Source organism: Bos javanicus, chromosome 12, assembly GCF_032452875.1.
Source record: "Bos javanicus breed banteng chromosome 12, ARS-OSU_banteng_1.0, whole genome shotgun sequence".
Taxonomy (NCBI): domain Eukaryota; kingdom Metazoa; phylum Chordata; class Mammalia; order Artiodactyla; family Bovidae; genus Bos; species Bos javanicus.
The window spans coordinates 27,645,343-27,664,074 of record NC_083879.1 but is presented as its reverse complement, the minus strand read 5'-3'; the positions used below and the strand labels follow the sequence as shown (position 1 = coordinate 27,664,074).

General features: G+C 37.9%; 1 protein-coding gene and 1 long non-coding RNA gene across 8 annotated transcripts in view; one reads left to right on the top strand and one right to left on the bottom strand.

The window, feature by feature from the left end:
• Positions 1 to 18,732, bottom strand: part of STARD13 (StAR related lipid transfer domain containing 13) — a 492,565-nt gene that overhangs the window by 387,456 nt on the left and 86,377 nt on the right. Inside the window, exon 1 of one of the 4 annotated variants that reach the window (XM_061434802.1) lies at positions 1,838 to 1,947. The exons of the other annotated variants lie outside the window; for them this stretch is intronic. The gene's annotated coding sequence lies outside the window, so the exon portion shown is untranslated. Of the gene's footprint in view, positions 1 to 1,837; positions 1,948 to 18,732 lie in introns of those variants that run through there. 4 annotated transcript variants of the gene reach the window in all.
• The window catches only part of LOC133258327 (uncharacterized), a 52,885-nt gene continuing 36,547 nt past the window's right edge, over positions 2,395 to 18,732 (top strand). For 3 of the 4 annotated variants that reach the window (XR_009739953.1, XR_009739950.1, XR_009739952.1), the window contains exons 1-2: positions 2,395 to 2,480; positions 9,541 to 9,641. This is a non-coding gene — a long non-coding RNA (uncharacterized LOC133258327). Of the gene's footprint in view, positions 2,481 to 9,540; positions 9,642 to 13,476; positions 13,624 to 18,732 lie in introns of all 4 variants that reach the window. The other variant, XR_009739951.1, reaches the window with a different exon arrangement.

Here is an 18,732-nt window from a genome sequence, read left to right as displayed (position 1 = left end):
TTCACAAAAATGAAATAACACTATATACCCATTCAAATGGCTAAAACTAAAAACAATCTCAACTGTTGCCATGTGATTGAAAGATTCATCATTCTGTGAAACTAAAGGAAAGATAAAGAGGCAGATGCAAGTAGACTAGATGGTGGGAAGATGAGAGAATTCTTGGCGAGGCTCACAACTCTTTTTCCAATAAGGATGAGGCAAAATCACTGGTTGAGGAGAAAGTTAGTGATTCCAAAAGTGTAGAGAAAGAATGAGATACTTCGTTTAAAGCGAGCAAAATAACTACAGAAAAGAGTAGGAGAGACCATTTGGATGAGGTCACATTAGTCCACCCAATTGTTAAGCTGCCTAGGTGTAAGTACAGGCAAGAAAAGATAAACACGTGAATTCATTTATGATCTGGGTTTTGCCAGGAAAGCATAAGTCAGGGACAAAGAGTTGAGGATATTCGCAGGGAACTGGCTTTAATGCCACTATTTGTGAATATATACATATAGCCAGAATTAATTAATAATTCTTTACTATGAAGCACTATGCAAGTTACTAGTATAATGGTGGCAAAACTAAGCATTGTCTCAATTTAAGGTTGGTTATATACCAGACACAGGGAAGACTGGAATGTACCGAAAGTTAAAATAAGCAGCTAAATGCAATTATTTCCAAAACTGAACCATATAATGAACTTACTCCTTATTCTACTCATTCCATTTGAGGTGTAAAATCTATCTTTCCTGTCTTCCTAATCAGGCTTTCCACATCTATTTGCTTTAGCTCTGACCTTTTCATGGTCTTTACCTAATTTTATCTAAAGGAAGGCTAATATTTAAATATTAGTGTTTCCATTACTTCCCACTCCATCTTGCCTCCTTCTCACACTATTGGTGATGAGTCTTCAATGATCCTGTGGTATTGCCCACTTTTTGGAAAAAAATTTTTTTTGGCTTTTCACATAAATATAGTATCAAGGTACTCCTCAACCCACAATTGCTCTCTTTACAACACCTACAACCAAAACCATGAAAAGGTTTCATCCAAAAATTGTAAAATGGCTACCGCAGGCTATCTTTCTTGTATTCCCCAGTCTGTTTCTCTCAGTATAACTGCTGAAAAGTCTCTATTGCTCTGGCTTGCACAAGTACTTAGTTTTTATGTAGGCAGCAGACTGGGAAGAATTCTGAAATACAAAGTTAAAAGTGTTTACCAAAGCTGAAGAAATTTCTTGGAAGAACGGAGTACCTTGCATCTGACACTTTCAGAAACAGTCTAAAATTAAAATTGGGTGGGTTCACACAGATTTTATTTTTGCAACCTTCTTGGTTGTTTCCATGTTGCATCACAAAACAAAGGCAGTGAACTCTCACAAGTTTACCACGATCCGTCTTTTAAGTGGTTTGCCTCTGACTCGTAATATTGGAAAAGGGACATGCTGTTCCTTTCAAACACTTAGCACGGACAGCCTTAGTTTAGCTAAAATTTGATAAAGACCAAGACCACACCATAAAACACAGAATATGAAGTGTTTTTGACAGAAAGGGAAAATAAAGCTAATTAATTCCTTAAATTCTGAAGCACTGCTAAAAGACCAAAAGACATGCCTCCTTACATAATAAGAAGCGCTCTTATGTTCCTTATGAATAGTGTATTTGCCTGCATTCCTTTTTCTTAGTGACACCCCTACCGCCTCAGGACTGGTGCTTAAAGACACAGTGGGTGGGTCAAGCCGGTTCAGGAAGACATTTAGAAGGAAAGGCTGGGCCCATCCCAGCATTGGGACCGCGCCCAGCAGGCATTTGGCTCACATAATACTCTAGAGGAAAATACAGCTCGAGTATACCATTAATTTTTCACGAAGATTTCCAGAAACCTGACTCACAGCCAGAAACTCAAACCCTGTGGGCAGGAAGGAAAAAAAAAAACCTACTACACCACCATTTCCGCCTTGCCGGGCCAGCAAACGTGCAAATACGGAGAAAGACGTACGGGCTGCGCATACGTCCTCACAATGCGCAAGCGCACGGCGAGGCCCCGCCCCCTCGCGCTCCCGCCGAGGCGCGCGCACCAGAAATCAGCCCCCCACTAGCGCCGCCCGGGGCTTCCGCCCCGAGGCCTGACGGTCGCCGTTCGGTTCCGGTTCTAACCCCGCCCTCACGCGGTAACCCTCCGGAAGTCTTAATATCCGGGACCAGAGGCTGGCGCCAGCGCGCACTTCCGGCGACGGACGCAGAGGAAAGAATCTGGTGACGCTTCTTCCCTTCTACCGTGCCGCCCAGGCTCCGGCTCTCGGTGCGGCAGCGCCATCTGGTGCTGAGTCTCTCGCTGCCCGCAGAGGGGGCGCGCGCCCTTCTCCCGGAATCTTCCAGAGAAAATGTGGCCTGGGCTTTCGTCACTCGCCCTCGGAAACGGAGAGACCCGAGCTTTCGCCCTGCCGAGTTCTCACGCAGGAGGTACTTTGTAGGACTTCGCAGCGGAAGCGACTTGTACGTGTTAGCTATAAATACCGAAGATGGAGAGGAAGCTGAGTTCTTTCTCTAGTTTTAAGTCCAGAAAAACAGAACGTTTTTTTTGTTTCCTCATGACTTGTTCCTGAATGCCTCTCAGGCATTTTTCTTAGTTATCAATTCATTAGTCCCAAGACAAGAGTCCCCTATTTCTCTCTTGGGTGGGAAGATGGCACTGACCTTGTGGCTTAGACTGCTCTGTGCTATAAAAGCTTTTGTTTCCCTTTGCTTATTAAAACTGTTGTAAAAACATGCAGCATGTGTCTGGAGCCCATGAGTAAGTGGGGAATTTGCTATGAAAACAGGCTAAAGGGATTTCAGAAAGGTAGTCTCAGGAACACCCCTGGTGTATGTAGGTTTGTTTGCCTGGCGTGTTTCTATGAGATGAACAGAAAACGTCATTTCTCCCAAGTCAGCAAAATCAACGTAAATTCTCCCTGAATGATGCTTGGAAACCTCGATTTTCCTGGAAGTGTGTAGACCGGATGATATATATGTAGGTAGTATTGGGTGGTTCTTCTTTATTGGAATGGTGTGGTAACCGAGTATGGGAGTGCTAGTGAAAGCTGGTGAAGCAAGTTTCCTATAGACTCCAGCTCCCACTGTCTAGACTGCTCCACCGGGCGTTTCTCCTACTCGTGGTTCTCAAACTCACTAGATGTCCGCTCATTAGAAGTCCATTGAAGGCTTATTAAACCAGATGGGTCTTAACCCTAAAGTTTTTAACTGGGAACGTCAGGGGGTAGAATTCTATTGGGTTGTCGCAATGTTCCTTCCAGTTTTCCCTTAAGATGTTAAGGAAAAAACGCTGAATGAATTTTTTTGCCAATCTAATATAATAGCTCTGATAAATTATCTGGTGATACTTAATACTTAGGTCCTTGGTACTAGGATCACACCTGCAATAATTTGGAGTTCAAGGTTACTTTGTCAGCACATGCAGTCATGCTCGTTTGGTTGGATGCTAATGATACCAAAACTGGAGAAATCCATTGCTGAAAAGTAATGAACTAAGCACTAGATCCAGAAAATTCCACATAAACGAATATTCACAGTTAAAGCCGCTGCTGCACATAAATGTGTTCTATAAATTATAATGTGATAGAGGGTGCTGTGATACCAGGTATACTAAATATTTCAGTGATTTTTGGTGGAATTTCTGCCCTTCCCATTAGCTATTAAAAGTCAGTAAATCAGAAATGACTAGAATTAAGGACAAAGTTGATATACCCTAACTTTCTCATTTTGCTTTTTGGTAGACACCAGGCTTTTCCAAAGTCCTTTAGCATCTTGCCAGATTCTTTTGTTTTTCTAAATCCTCTACCAACTCTATTCCACCCATATTGCGCTGTTTATTCAGTACAAATATATACAATGTTTTCATTTGTAAACATGGTCATCTCATTTGTGAAAATTTTTTCTCTTCAGTTAATTCTGTCAAATCAGGACTATGTCACTGCATTTACTTTCAGTGAAAAAAAGTGTGCTGTGCACTGTGAGTTTTATCCTTGCACATAATTGAAATACAAATATTTTTGGAGAGGTTTTATGTTCAAAGCTGAAATTATTTCTAAAACTTTTAAAAAGTTTAGAGTGTTTGCTCTGATGTTTGATGAAAAATAACTGATATACCCTTGATTTGCAAATTAATATTGGTTAAATATCAATGATTAAAGATCTTTAATATTGATTAAAGATCAATGAGGACTTCCCTGGTGGCTCAGGAAAGATGGTAAAGGATCTGCCTGCAATGCCGGAGACCCAGGTTGGATCCCTGAATTGGAAAGATCTCCTGTAGAAGGGAATGGCAACCCACTCAATTTATTCTTGCCTGGAGAATCCTGTGAATAGAGGAGCCTCGCCAGTTACTGTCCATGGGGTCTCAAAGAGTGGGACAGGTCTGAGCCACTAACGCTTTCACTTGAAAAGATCAGTGAAGACAACTGAAATGCTACTTTGGCAATAATTCAGTAAAGTTTTTATGAGTCAAAACCGATTTTAATAATGGCCTTTAAGTAAATAAAGGAATGAATTCATTGTGAGCACACTGCATAGAAAACTTCTTGATACAACATAGGTTCCTGAAAAAGGACTAAGGCTATTGCTGTGGAGTAGACTGGTGAGGAGAAGGAAATGGCAACCCAGTCCAGTATTCTTGCCTGGAAAATTCCATGAACAGAGGAGGCTATTCTAATACTAAGAATTAAACAAGACTTAAATTGTTTTAATATACATTGTACTATACAACTGTTAGTCTATCTTCAGTTACACAAAAAATAAATGATGACCCTTAGGGTTTTAAAAACATAGTTAAAATGATAGCTAACTCAAATTTTCCAAAGAAGAACCAACATTTTCATACAATGAAATAGCCAGTAAATCTCAAAATGTGGATCCCAGCATGACTTCAGCATCACTTGGGAATTTATTAGAAATATAAATTCTAGAGCCAAATCTCGACCCTAATGAATCAGAAACTGAGGGGAGAGCCCAAGTTTTAAAATGTAAAAATCAGTGTTTTTTTCCTAAGTTCTTCAAGCTAGCCTGATGGGTGTCAAAATCTGAGAACCACAGAATTAGATAAGATATTGAAAGTTTAAACAAAAATTCAAGCCTCTTGGAATTAAGAAATAACCATAGTGTGTAAAAGGAAACAAAGACTACAGAAACAGATTTCTCTGAATGAATACTATGAAACTCCTCTGTGTGAAGAAGATACTGTGCTAGACGCTTGAGGATTATTAGTGAACAAAGGGGTAGAAATACAGCTCTCACTGAGTTTTCATTTTAATGGAATTATGTAATGCTGCTCTAAAAATATTCTGGCTAGATTTTTTTTATTCTATGAGCAAGACTTTTATTAAATAATTTAGAAAGTGGAAAAGGAGAAATCAAAAGGAAGACTACAGTAAAGATAAAAGCAATAATAGTAAAAGTGTTAGAAAATGGGGAGGAAAAGGTAAAGAAACCACAAAATAGTAAATGTGGAACATCCCATAAAGAGTAGAAGTGATGGAGGAGTTATAACATGTAGAAAACATGTTAAATGTGTACATATAATTTATCGCTATCAAATTTGAAAATCATGAAGTGGATGATTTCTAGGAAAATAAAAAACTACTTAAAAATCTAATGGTATTCTACCAATAGCATGAAAATATTTTTTAAAGTTATCCAGTAATTACTTCCCCCAGCAAAGGATCCAATTCTAGGTAGTACTGATGAAATCTTTTATCCTTAAGAGAAATAAGTAAAACCACATATAGAATATAAAGAAAATATAGAAAGCTACCCATTTCATTTTTTTACTTAAAAAAAATTTTAATTGAAAGATAATTGCTTTGCAGGATTTTTTTTTTTTCTGTCAAGCATCAACATGAATCAGCCATAGCAGATTATACATATGTCCCCTTCCTCTTGAACCACCCTCCCATCTCCCTCCCCATTTCATTTTACTAAACAAATAAAATCAGCCTACTAAATCCTTGAGAAAAAAGCATGAAAAATACATACCCACTCTTACTTATGATTATGCATATGTGTAATAGCACATAGTTTATTAAAAGAATAATTTACCATGGCCTGAAAGGGTCTGTTCTTTGACTATAAGTATGACAGTTTGTATTACTTTTCACAAATATTCATTCTCCGTTCCCCACACTGTTGAAGGAGTTTATTTCTATGCCTCATTGATGCTGTGCTTGACCATGTGACTTGCTTTGGCCAGTGGAATCTGAATGGTTGTCAGATTAGCCATTTTCAAGCACAAGCATTAAGAACAGTTGCATGATTCACTCAGTCTCTCTGTATTACCCCCTCTGCTGTGATTACTCTTGCTCCTTCAGCCTGAACACAGGGAGAAGACAGTGGAGCAACCTCCAGTCAACCTGCAGGCTGTAACAGAGCTTGCAGTCCACTGCCTTAATATAACATGTGGTTTGTTTGTTTGTTCTGGTTACTGCAGCAGAAGCTAATAAAGATGTTTCAGTATCAAGGAATGTATTGGTATCACATTGTATCAATAGGTAAAATAAGAAAATCCTGTATAATTTTATTCATTGTGTTTACAAAAGTCATTTGGGAAAATTCTGTACTTAATTCTTAAATATTTTTCCAAAAGCATAACTTAGAAGGCTAATTCCTTCATATGTTAGGATGTCTATTTCAAACCAACACCCGTTTAACCTTATTTAAAAGTAAAATACTGTCATTCCCTTTAAAAGTGGGATACATAGGGAATTCTGCTCTCACCAGTTTTACATTGAAATGTCCTGCAAATTCAAGAGAATGTAATAGGAATGTAGTGGGTGAGAGAAAGTATTATTAACAGAAGATATGCTAGTTTAACTTGGAAGTTGAAATGACTTACTGAAGATGGTTAATGATGCCTGTTGGGAGAACACGCCCTTGCTGCTATTTATTAACTAAGTGACTCTGGGCAAAACTGATCCTCTCCTTACTTCACAGATATCTTCACTTAAAAACTTGAGAGAAAGATATTAGGTCTTAATATCAGAATTCAGGTAAAGGGTTTTGTTGACTGTGATACTCCATCTTTAGTTAATATTAGGTTCATTTTTATAGTCTGACTTATTTCTGAAGACCCACATTTGGAGATAACCATGTTTCTTCCTCAGAAATGTACATGACACAACTGTGGCTGTGGAACTTTGCCAGACACAGGCTTCTTAACTAGGGAAGGAAGAACCATCAAAAGTAGTAACAAATGAAGGTTAATATTGTCATATATTTGCAGTTAAGACTGGCATTCTGCACAATATAATGGGCTTTCAGTATATAAGATTTCTGATAGAGAAATTCATAAAGAAATGGAAGTTGTAAAATCAAGATTCTTTGTTGTTCTTGTGGAATAATAATGGTTAGGTATTCGTAAAGGATGCTGTCAATGTTTATTCATCCCCTTCCTGCCTCCCTTATCTTTTTCTTTCTGTACTTTTATTTCTCACTTTTTTGTTCCCATTAGGAAAATTTCTTATAAAAAAATTTTAAATATTCTGGGTTTATGGGTCTGTCAACTTCCACATGCTTACATTATATTCCTTGGTAATGAGTTAGATATTTAGAGTCCTACTTCTTACTTGAAGTAGACATTTGGTAATTGATCATGTGAAAAGAGAAACAGACTTATCAAAGCAACACCCAGCTAGATGAAATCATCCTGCCTCTCATTCAGGTCTGTAGGGCACCATTGAGTATATAAGTTAACATGAGATAAGATATCTTGTGTAAACAAATCCTAATGTTGCTCCTTTAGCCATAGATACAAGTGTATAAAATAGGATACTATGTTGCTCTTTTAGAACTTTAAATAAACTGAACTTGATACTTTAAAATTCAGACTTGACTTTAGGCATTTTACTGACTTGTGATTATTTCCAAGAAATGATTATTTCCAAGTAGCACAGTAATTCTCCACAAATCTAGGCGGGAAAAAAATCTCCTTTTGAAATTTCACATAATATTCCTCAAAAATGTTTTGAGACCTGTAGCCATTAGTTTTATGAAGAGCTTATTCAGGGAAATGGTTTCTTGCTTTTTTGAAGCTTATGAATTTAAATTTTTCATAAGATTTACTATTTTATTATTAGGTGTACTTCTTGATGATATACTTGATGAAGTGATGGCATCCAGTCCCATCACTTCATGGGAAATAGGTGGGGAAACAGTGGAAACAGTGTCAGACTTTATTTTTTGGGCTCCAAAATCACTGCAAATGGTGACTGCAGCCATGAAATTAAAAGACGCTTACTCCTTAGAAGGAAAGTTATGACCAACCTAGATAGCATATTCAAAAGCAGAGACATTACTTTGCCAACAAAGGTCTGTCTAGTCAAGGCTATGGTTTTTCCTGTGGTCATGTATGGAGGTGAGAGTTGGACCGTGAAGAAGGCTGAGCGCCGAAGAATTGATGCTTCTGAACTGTGGTGTTGGAGAAGACTCTTGAGAGTCCCTTGGACTGCAAGGAGATCCAACCAGTCCATTCTGAAGGAGATGAGCCCTGGGATTTCTTTGAAAGGAAGGATGCTGAAGCTGAAACTCCAGTAATTTGGCCACCTCAAGCGAAGAGTTGACTCATTGGAAAAGACTCTGATGCTGGGAGGGACTGAGGGCAAGAGGAGAAGGAGATGACAGAGGATGAGATGGCTGGATGGCATCACTGACTCGATGGACGTGAGTCTGAGTGAACTCCGGGAGTTGGTGATGGACAGGGAGGCCTGGCATGCTGTGATTCATGGGATCGCAAAGAGTTGGACACGACTGAGTGACTGATCTGATCTGATACTTTCTTCAGCATGGTCATTGTCTCATTCATCTTTGTAATCCTTAGTACTGGGCTTGTGTCTACTATATACTGGGTGCTCTGTAAATATTTTTTTGAACTGCTGTTATGTTCTTTATTGGAAACTCAAAATGGGATGCTTTGGGAAGGTTCTTTATATTGTTATGTCTTATTTCCCCAAAAGAGCACCTACATTTTTCAGCTAAAAGAAATCTCATTTAAGCACAAAACATGACATTCAGATATACCTTAGCTTTGGCAGGATTTGAGTACAATTGGAATACAGTAAAGCTAGTGAAGTCACTCAGTCGTGTCCAACTCTTTGCGACCCCATAGACTGTAGCGTACCAGGCTCCTCCATCCATGGGATTTTCCAGGCAAGAGTACTGGAGTGGGTTGTCATTTCCTTCTCCAAAGGATCTTCCCAACCCAGGGATCGAACCCAGGTCTCCTGCATTGTAGGCAGACGCTTTACTGTCTGAGCCACCAGGGAAGCCTGATCAGAGAATAGAGGAGTTAAGGTACTTCAAAATATCATGTAATTGGTATTATGGACTAAATGTGTTCTCCCTGAAATCATATGTTGAAGCACTAACACCCAGTGTGAGTGTTAGGTGGTGAGGCCTTTGGGAGGTAATTAGGTTTAGATGAGGTCATGATGGTGGAGTCCCCATAATGGTATTAGCGCACGTAAAAGAAGATGAAGAGACACCAGAGCCTCTTCTCTCTGCCATATAGGGACACAGGAAGAAGACAACCTTTTATGAACGTGGAAGAGAGCCCTCACCAAGAACCAAAGCTGCTGGTGCCTTGATCTTGGACTTCCAGCCTCCAGAACTGTGAGAAATTCATGTCTATTGTTTAAACCACCCAGTCTATTGTATTTTATTCTGTAAGCCTGAGTTACATGTGGGCATTATTTTCATGTTCTGAGAGCTTGATATAAACTATTAATAAGACAGTCACTCACATTGTAGGTAATATCCTGAGTTGGTATATATTTATTTACCTGTCTACTCAACTGCATCATAATGTAACATTTTTGAAAGTATTTTATATATAAATTTTTTCTCTAACAGAACTTTACCTTGGTTTACAAACTTAAATTCAAATTTATCTTTAAAAATGTCAAAACAGTCTCTCTATAGACTGTTTCAAAGCATAATATTTTAGGGAAACAGAGGAAATTTTTTTAAAGGGAAAAGGATTAGCCTTCAAAAGAAGAAAGGCCTGGGTTGGTTTGTTTTTTCCACGGAATCTAGTTGACTGAAAAAAATGGGAAATGCCACCTGAAAATGTGGGAGAACTGAACATAATAACTTGGGAATATTGGACCACAAGAAAGGGGTCCTTCCAGGCATCATTAAAATTGTTGCCAGGTGAAACTGAGCAAATCTTGGCAGCAACAACCCAGAGAGAACCAACCCCTTTAGAGAGTATGTAACTAAAGAATCATTTTGTGTACACAAGCTATCCACCATTGAAAAATTCTTAAAATCCCTGATTACTTGTCTTAAATATTGATATATATGTATTTCAGAATCGGTAATATTATCAGGTAAGTTTTAGCTTTATATTTTTATGCTTTGGTTAGAATGAAAAGATTTGGGAATACCAAATCAGAGTCCTTCAAATAAAGCCCCACACAATTTAAAGCAATCTTGTGTTTGGTTTGAGTTCTTTCCGTCTCTCTTTTGCAGTCTGTTGATAATAGTTCCACAGGCTTGCATTCTTTGTATGGATGGCATATTTTTCTCAGTGCCTTCAGTGCAGGCATCAATAAGCTTTAGAAAAGTGTTATTTCTCTCCAAGGCCACTGTTGATGCCACTGCATTAAAAAATGCTTAAGAATCTTGTCTTTGTGTTACCTTCTTACCTCCTTAACCTTTTTCAGTTTCTTCTTTGAGTTTGCTATAGAAGTTCATAGGTTTGTAAAGTTACTAATCCAGATAAACTTGGAAGGATTTATTTGTGTGTGTTGGGGGCTGTCTGGATTTCTGACAGATAGACGTTAGCTTTGCACAAAGATTAAATCCTGAATGTTGTTAATTTAAATTAAAAAAAACTGATCTATAGAATTTAGAGTTCAAAGTGAAAGTTAAAGTCACTCAGTCCTGTCCGACTCTTTGTGACCCCGTGGACTATACAGTCCATGGAATTCTCCAGGCCAGAATACTGGAGTGGGTAGCCTGTCCCTTCTCCAGGGGATCTTCCCAACCCAGGGATCAAACCCAGGTCTCCCACATTGCAGGCGGATTCTTTACGAGCTGAGCCACAAAAGCCTTTGCAAAAAACCTGAACATTTTTTTTGACACACTGATAAAAAATTATTTACTGAGTTCTTGTGTTTGTTCTACAACTGTTTGCACCCAAATAGAAGGTGTTTTTCCTTTGAAACTGTGTATGTAGTCCTTGTGATTACTGCCAGAGATATTCTTTTTTGTTATTTTTAAATTTCAATTCTTAGAAATGCCTCTTTTCCTCCATTGCATTTTTTCTATTTTTAAAATGTCTTTGTGAATGACTTTACATGTGTATTACAAATTGGACTTCAGAGGTCTGTGCTGGCGTACCTGACTGAAAGTCTTGATTGCCTCTTCCAGTGTATCAAGTTTAATTAATAGCCATGAAAACTTCAGACTGCTCTTCATTTTAAATTCTCCTAAATGAGTTGCTTTTCAGTGGTGCTAGCTAATCCCTTGTAATCCAAAGTCATCAAAAAATCATATGATAATGCTTTTCGTATAATACAGAAATAATTTACAGCATTAGTCAAACAGTTTCAAAGGTGTCATTATTTGATAATTACCCCACCCCAGGGCCATTATTGTACTACATAATGTGACTAATGCTCTGTCATTTTTTTCTGCTGAAACTACAGCCGCAAATTGAAGAGTAACACATTCTGGCCTTTGGTTTTCTCAGTCAGCCTGAAAAAATTGGTTGTCTTTTTCAACTTTAGCAGCTTAATATCTCACTTCAGGTTTTGTTGTTGTTTTCTTTTTTAATTCATAAATATGTGACGGTAACAGTGGAGATAACATTTCCACTGCTATCTGAGAATAATAAATGAGTTATATTCTTGAATGCTGTTTGGTTCCAAACCTCATTTCCTTGTTACATTTTAGCTATGAGATCTAGAGCCAGTGTAAATTTTGGGATTAATGTACGTTAGTGGTGATTTTTTTAAGAACTATGTCCAAATTTAGAAAGTCAAATCTTCATATTTATTTCAGCTGTTTCCTATGGGATTGTTTTTTTTTTTAACTGAGAAAGTTCTGTCATCAGTGATTTTCTTAATAACCATGCCCCCAGCTGACTCACACCTTTGTTTATTCTTCAGTGTGGCTACATATACCTTTTAGCATATATGGCCTTATTTATTATTCTCTTTCCCTAGAACAACCTTTTTCCATTCCCATGTGTTCATTGTCAACACTTAAGCACAGGCCATATGGCACTTCCTCCATGATATCTTTCTGGATTCTCCACAAAAAAACAATAAATCTCTTTTTTCTTCTGAAATTATATGGTATATACTTTTAACTTCTCATGCTCAATAATTAGGAAAAGTACACCTAATTAATAAAATGTGTACCTCTAATTCTCCAGAGTTCAGGCATCCTGTCTTATTCATTCTGGAGTCCTAAAAAGCTATCACTATATATTTGTTAAAATAAATGAACTATGTATATAGCAAAACAATGTTACTTTTATGGGTAAAAGGATAAATTTAGCTCAGTTGACTCATTAAAAAAATGAAATCATGTTTTGCAAATATACTATATGATTAAAAATATCAATAATTATAAGTAAAATTGTATACATTTTAGAGGATTTCTTAGCATAATAGTTGGAAGTTGAGAAGACAAAAACAACCAAGGAAATCCTTGTAACCAAGAATCACACTGAGCATAAGTGTTGCAGAAGCTGTTAAAAATGAACAGGGTAAAATACTGCTAAGATTTTTTTCCCCCCACTTTTTTTTTAACAGCTTTGTTGCTTTTGGTCAAGTTAAAAGATTTTTAAAAGGTGTATTTTGATGAAGTAGGTAATCTATTTGGTGATGTTAAATAGAGGGCTACACCAGTAAAATTTAAAGAAAGCAAATTACCCATGGATTCTGGAATCTTTGCATACCACTGTGATCAATGACCTGAACCTCCTAACCTGGGGATGGAGAGCACATGAGACCGTCAATTGCCTATAGGCACCTGCAGATTCTCACTCAACCCAAGATCTGCCTCAAAAGCAAATCAAAGAATTATGTAATTGATAGACATCATTATTGGCAACTCACAGCCAGGGATTTAATTCAAGACACCCTAGCTGTTCCCTTCTCTTTCCTTCTCTAATAATAACCTTCTTAGTTATTCATCCTTCAAGACCCAAATCAATGCCATTTCTTGGGAAGGCTTTGCCATGTGCAATAAATTACTTTCTCCTTTGTGCTCTTAAAGCACTTGTCCCTATATCTATTATAGAATGTACCACAATTCTTACAACTCCTCATTAACTGCCTAGATAGGGACTAAGTAAAAGAGATTGTAGTACAGGTTAAGCCACTAGCACAGTTTCTGTTATTTCTGAAGACCTATATAAGAAAAGATTTTCCCCTTTCAGTATAATCATAGCACTTCATTTTCTGATCAACATTCTATCCTTTGTTTTAAGGCTGCTCTCACTTTCATTTCTGTGGAACCTGCAAAGGAGAGCTGTGGAAGCTCATATTATCAACGGCATGGTGAATAGTGCCAGAACCCCCATGTCTCATGAGAATTATTAGTCAAAGTAACCCGGGAGAAGTGAGAAATTTGCCAGGTCAGTGACACCTAGTTTCCCAACTGGACATCATTAATACAATTAGGCACTAAAAGGGGCACTGCCCTCAGGTACTACCTGTTACTAGGCAATCCTTGCAGTATCTGAAATTCCATCCATCCACAGTCTGTTTCTCATCTCCTGTACCTTATAGAAGGCCTGCAGTCACTTACCATATTATATAGGTTCTAGCGTGTACACTAAATAATTTTGTATTTTGTTTTAAGTTTTCAGCTTCTTCTCAGTTGTCTAATTTGATGGTTCAGTAATTTCTTATTCTTCTACATCTGAAGTAAGCCATTGAGTGCCCTTCCAGTATTTCCACAGTGCATTTCTTGTGCTTTACTGCACTGATCAGCTTTTCACAAACTATTTAAGCTTCACTTGGTCATCATTTAAAGATTTATTGCTGAAGCAGAATGCTTACACCCTGCCTGCTACCTACAACAGCTAGTAATATTTTTTGCTCCAAGAAATAAATACGAAGACTTTTAAATAAAACTCCTCTAACAAATATTCTGGTAAGAATAATAAACACAAAATAAGATTGAAAAGGGCTAAAATGTAACTGGAGAGCACAGTGAAAACTGAGGACATCTTTGTGAAAACCACAATTAGTGACCCAGGGAAAATCACGTGCAGTGTAAATAATAAACTGTGGCAAAATACTATACAAAAAAGATGTTTGTGACTCAGATTACCACAATGGTGTGGTAACTCACGTAGAGCCAGACATGCTGGAATGCAAAGTCAAGTGGGCCTTAGGAAGCATCACTATGAATAAAGCTAGTGGAGGTAATGGAATTCCAGTTGAGCTATTTGGAATCCTAAAGGATGATGCTGTGAAAGTGCTGCACACAATATGCCAGCAAATTTGGAAAACTCAGCAGTAGCCACAGGACTGGAAAAGGTCAGTTTTCATTCCAGTCCCAAAGAAAGGCAATGCCAAAGAATGTGCAAACTGTTCCACAATTGCAGTTATCTCACACACTAGTAAAGTAATGCTCAAAATTCTCCAAACCAGGCTTCAATAGTATGTGAACTATGAACTTCCAGATGTTCAAACTGGATTTAGAAAAGGCAGAAGAATCAGAGATCAAATTTCCAACATCCGCTGGATCATCAAAAAAGCAAGAGAGTTCCAGAAAAACATCTACTTCTGCTTTATTGACTATGCCAAAGCCTTTGACTGTGTGGATCACAACAAACTGTAGAAAATCCTCAAGAGATGGGAATACCAGACCACCTGACCTGCCTCCTGAGAAATCTGTATGCAGGTCAAGGAGGAACAGTTAGAAGTGGACATGAAACAACAGACTGGTTCCAAATTGGGAAAGGAGTACGTCAGGGCTGTATATTGTCACCTGCTTATTAACTTCTATGTGGAGTACATCATGAGAAATGCTGGGCTGGATGAAGCACAAGCTGGAATCAAGGTTGCCAGGAAAAATATCAATAACCTCAGATATGCAGATGACACCACCCTCATGGCAGAAAGTGAAGAAACTAAAGAGCCTCTTGATGAAAGTAAAAGAGGAGATTGAAAAAGTTGGCTTAAAACTCAGCATTCAGAAAACTAAGATCATGGCATCTGGTTCCATCACTTCATGGCAAATAGATGGGGAAACAATGGAAGCAATGAGAGGCTTTAGTTTTTGGGGCTCCAAAATCACTGCAGATGGTGACTGCAGCCATGAAATTAAAAGATGTTTGCTCCTTGGAAGATAAGTTACGACCAACCTAGACAGCATATTAAAAAGAAGAGATGTTAGTTTGTGCCAACAAAGGTCCATCTAGTCAAAGCTATGGTTTTTCCAGTAGTCATGAATGAATGTGAGAATTGGACTATAAAGAAAGCTGAGCTCCGAAGAACTGACGCTTTTGAACTGTGGTGTTGGAGAAGACTCTTGAGAGTCCCTTGGACTGCAAGGAGATCCAACCAGACACTCCTAAAGGAAATCAGTCCTGAATATTCATTGGAAGGACTGATGCTAAAGCTGAAACTCCAATACTTTGGCCACCTCATGGGAAGACCCTGATGCTGGGAAAGATTGAAGGCGGGAGGAGAAGGGAACAACAGAGGATGAGATGGTTGGATGGCATCACCAACTCAATGGACATGAGTTTAAGCAAGCTCTGGGAGTTGGTGATGGACAGGAAAGCCTGGTGTGCTGCAGTCCATGGGGTCACAAAGAGTCAGACATGACTGAGCGGCTGAACTGAACTGTGGCAAAATATAACTTAAGTGACAGTAGGTAAAACTTCATGAGGTGGAATCAGCTAGAGACTATAAATCAACAGGAGAATTAAAGCTTGGTAATACTTAAACAATATGGGATTTCATAGAAATAGTGGTCAAAGGGGAAAATGACCAAGCTATAATTGATAAAACTTAATATGGACAAATCCAGGAATCAGATCTTCATTTAATTTATATAGAAAAGTGATAGCAATAGATCATTCCAGAAAAATTGAAATGAAAAAAGACAAAAGTGAAAATGGCTCAATTGCATTGTGTAGAGAATTGATCTGTTGGCTAAACTAGCTTAATAAAATTTGCTCTGACATATTTTTTCATCAAAATCAGCATACTTCTGACTGAAATATTTATACTTACTAACACAGGGTCAAAACATCCCCAGTGTCAGAATAGCTGTGTCAAATGCTCTGTGCACATTTCATGCTGGGAGTCCCTTTTCTCTTAAAATTGCTGATGCTTCGCTTAGAAGTCTGTGTATAGGGCCATGCATCACTAACTGTTAATAAGATATTAAAATGTGTTTATGAGCTTGCATTTCTTTAGGAAATGAGATTATTTTTAAAGATATTGTTATTTAGGAATTTTCTGATTTTACCATCACTTAAATGAATATTTGAGATACTTTAAAGCTTAAGGTGTTAGGGAGAAAATGCTTGGGAAACTAAACCAACTTTGTTGAACAGACATTATTAACTTAGAGGTGTTATTCCTGAATAGTTGTTCCCAGTCTCTTTGCAGTATGGAATCTTTTATCATGATGTGTGTTTTTATGGGGACTCCTGCCATCTTGCTTTCATACTTATAGTAAATCATCATAAAGACAGAGAGGAATTTTGGGCTTGCAGAGAGGGTAGTAAATAGGTATGAAAAACCTTGGATGAACTTTAGAAATGCCAGTGTTGAGTGAGGGCCTGATTTGGTAGCAGTGATAGGTAAACTACCATGTAGCTCACTGGGGCCAAATGACTTTTGTAAAGTTCTGTAAGGTGATTAGCACACTTCTGGGACAATTATTTGTAATAAAACTCTAGAAAAAAAAAAGAGCTTTGAAGCTTTTCTTAAATATTTCCTAGGGATAGCAAGCATTTAATAGAAATACTATATACCAGAGGTCAGCTATCAACTAATTTTACTTGTTATCCAGTCTAGTTTTGGTGTGGTGTCCCCTGTCTGAACAGGGCTGCTATCCAGCAGCAGGCACTAAATGATTGAGTAAGAATTAGTTTCTTGGGTTGTTGAATATATCAGAAAGTCCCAGCATATGAATGGGGAGATTAAAGAGTGAATACACTAAATCTATCAGTTCGGTCGCTCAATTGTGTCCAGCTCTTTGTGACCCCATGGACTGCAGCATGCCAGGATTCCCTGTCCATCACCAGTTCCCGAAGCTTGCTCAAACTCATGTCCATCGAGTCGGTGTTGCCATCCAACCATCTCATACTCTGTCATCCCCTTCTGTTTAGTATATTTGTAAGGCCTGGACATAATTTATAGAATTTTCATGTAGCTATATATTTATCCAAGGGAGATTTGTTAACATATTTCAAAAATATTCATTAATATATATATATATACACACACACACATATACATATGTATGTATATGTGTGTGTGTGTTTATCCAGCTAGTGATGATCAGTTGTTCCCTAATTACTGTATGGTTGCTTTCATATCAGATCAGATCAGATCAGTCACTCAGTCGTGTCCGACTCTTTGCGACCCCATGAATCGCAGCACGCCAGGCCTCCCTGTCAATCACCAACTCCCAGAGTTCACTGAGACTCACGTCCATCGAGTCAGTGATGCCATCCAGCCATCTCATCCTCTGGCGTACCCTTCTCCTGCCCCCAATCCCTCCCAGCATCAGAGTCTTTTACAGTGAGTCAACTCTTCGCATGAGGTGGCCAAAGTATACTTTCATATATGTCTGTATAAAATTCAGAATAAACTGAAGAAGAAGTATATTTGAGCTTTACTTTTGGACAGAACGATTCTAATGACTTATTAAGCTAAGGAATTGAGTTTTCCTATATATCTACCTTATCATTTTTTAACTACCAATAACCATTACTGTGTTAATAGAAATCACAATTGTAACTGGGTAAGAGAAAATGAATATGGGAACTTCCCTTTTGGTAAACTAGCCATTCTGGTTTAACTGAGTGTAAACAGCACCAGGCACTAATAATTGAGTAAGAGTTAGTTTCTTGAGTTGTTGAATATATCAGAAAGCTCCTGAAAGACCTAAGAACCTCGGCTTCTAAGAATAAAAGAAAAAAACAAAAACTCATGCTTCATGAAAAAGCTCCTGGGTGAACAGATCAGGAACATAAGCTATCAGTAATACTAGCTTAACTATCTAAAGGACTTAGAAAAAGCAGCCCAGGGTGGACAACCCAAAAAGGCTGCTGAAGCATCCAATGTGTCAGGTAAAGAGACAGTATCTGAAGGTAACACAGCAGGTCTTCCCACCCAGCAGGTCCCAAAGTCAGTTACTTACAAATCTTGATCTTCTCTGTTTGACAGAAGCATGCTTGCCTTTTCATCTCAGATCCTAATCTTCATTGTTGTGCATGCAAATCTGTTTTACATTATTTTAAAAAGAAGCTTATTTAGCATTAGATCTAGAAATTTTACATATTGAAGGTGGGGAGAATACTAAGTTATATACATGATGTATTAAATGATTGACTTAAATATAGTGAATAATCTTGTATATGATGTTATATCAATGTTATTCTTTATCAAAAAGCAAGAAGAGCAATATGCTGCTTCCCATTCATATCTCACTGGTAAAAGTGTAAAATGGTCAAATACTTTGAAGAACAGTTTGACAATATTAAATATGA